Raw genomic sequence first — 2,369 nt, forward strand, 5'->3', positions numbered from 1 at the left:
AAAAAGGATGCTTTATTCACTTGTTATGATACATGCTTACATACGTGTACATTATACTTACACTTAATCTTAGTACCAAACTCGTATCCCTAAAATTAAAATAATTTAGTGAAATAACTTTGTCATTAAAATATTTATAATAATTGGACTTTTAACACAAGCCGTACTTGTCCAATAACCCTTTTTTTTATAGACAAGTGAAATCCTTTAGCTAGTCAACTGAAAATCCATAAAGTTGTCGGGAGTGTGCTGACCTTATACCTTCTGTAGGTGATACTTGAAATCGTTTAGCTAGTCAACTGAAAACCTGTAAACTTGTGAGGAGTGTGCTGACCTTATACTTTCTGTAGTTGATACTTGAAATCGTTTAGCTAGTCAACTGAAAACCTGTAAACCTTGTGAGGAGTGTGCTGACCTTATACTTTCTGTAGTTGATACTTGAAATCGTTTAGCTAGTCAACTGAAAACCTGTAAACTTGTCAGGTGTGTGCTGACCTTATACCTTCTGTAGTTGATATTTCATATGTGATCAACGTATATCTCCCCTAGTAACAACATGAAGCATTTCAATCAACGTATATCTCCCCTAGTAACAACATGAAGCATTTCAATCAACATATATCTCCCCTAGTAACAACATGAAGCATTTCAACAACCAACTCTTAGCTCGAAAACACGAAGTAAGTATTGTTGTTGTTCGCTGCATATGCGCGTGACTTGTGTGAAATTCAGGCATGAGCAATGAAGCATACCTTTTGCAGTCGTTAATGTCACCATACCGCATTTGAGTATTGTTATTGTTCGCTGCATATGCGCGTGACTTGTGTGAAATTCAGGCATAAGCAATGAAGCAGACCTTTTGCAGTCATTAATGTCACCATACCGCATTTGTGTGAAAACAAAATCATCTAAAATAACAGTGGGGGGGAAACGAAAAAGAATACAAATTGTTAAATATTTTTGGGTATCTTAAGTAAGCCGTAGAGGTTTTTGTGAATTTATAAGATATAGAAAATCATAAGACTTCTTACCTGGCAAAGGTAAGATTGTTTAACCGCTGTGTTCTTCATAGGAATTGAACCCAGATTTTTTAACATTCATTTGTCTGAGCTAACCCTGTTCCTTCGCCCATTCTGAAAGTGAAACGCTTGACTGGTATAACAGGTCACCCCCAGCTCTTACATGTTGGTCAGTCAGACAGAAAGGTGATTTGTAGCTGTCGTTGTCTTCTTTCTTCAGAGAAAAATGGAGATAAAGTTTACACCCCAAGAAAAGCTATAACCTTGAGAGGAAAACTGCCTCTGTCTAGCCTACCTTGAAATGTTTCTCTCGACGTTAAGTTTAGTGTTGTTAATAACACCATTTACTCCCATACGTGAGGCACAATAAGCTAAGGAATTATCTGTTTTTTTTTTACAAGTGTTTCTTAGCTTTCTGGTTAAGCAACAATAAACGTGAGAAGTTCCCAGACTGGATTAATAACGGTCGTTCTCCTTATCTTTGTTCGAGCAGTTTTTATTTTATTTTGAAAAACTCACAGCTTACACTTCAAAAATAAACATGAAAGAAGTAAACAGATTTTACTATCTGAAAATAATGAAGCTTAATCGATTGAAGTGCGTATCGTAATAAAAACTGAAACCTACCTTGATCTTAATGAAACATGTCCAGATCGTAATCGACGAAACTAGAACATGACCTGGTCTTAATCAACGAAAACTAGAATTTGTCCCTATCTTAGTCAATTGATCTTAATGGAAGAAACCTGGAACCTGTTTCGATCTTAATGACCGAATACTGAAACTTGTCTCTATCACAGTTTATGACAACTGGAATTTGTTCCTATTTTAGTCATGTAAAACTGGAACTTTTCTAGATCTAAAACGACGAAAACTCGAACTTTTATAGATCTAAACGACGAAAACTCGAACTTTTCCCTATCTTAATAAACGAAAACTTGAACTTTTCTAGATCTAAAACGACGAAAACTCGAACTTTTCCCCACCTTAGTAAACGAAAACTTGAACTTTTCTAGATCTAAAACGACGAAAACTCGAACTTTCCCTACCTTAGTAAACGAAAACTTGAACTTTTCTAGATCTAAAATGACGAAAACTCGAACTTTTCCCTATCTTAATAAACGAAAATTCGAACTTTTCTAGATCTAAAACGATGAAAACTAGAACCTTTCTAGATCTAAAACGACGAAAACTAGAACTTTTCCTCTCTTAATAAACGAAAACTCGAACTTGTCCCGATCCTAATTGCACGTTTACAGTAAAAACACAGGCCTGCTGTGGTTTTATTGTCTTGAAAATTTTACATGTTCTACAGTAATTCCTGTAAATCGCGTACAGATTTTCCACAAA

This window comes from Limulus polyphemus, unplaced genomic scaffold, assembly GCF_000517525.1.
Source record: "Limulus polyphemus unplaced genomic scaffold, Limulus_polyphemus-2.1.2 Scaffold2070, whole genome shotgun sequence".
Taxonomy (NCBI): domain Eukaryota; kingdom Metazoa; phylum Arthropoda; class Merostomata; order Xiphosura; family Limulidae; genus Limulus; species Limulus polyphemus.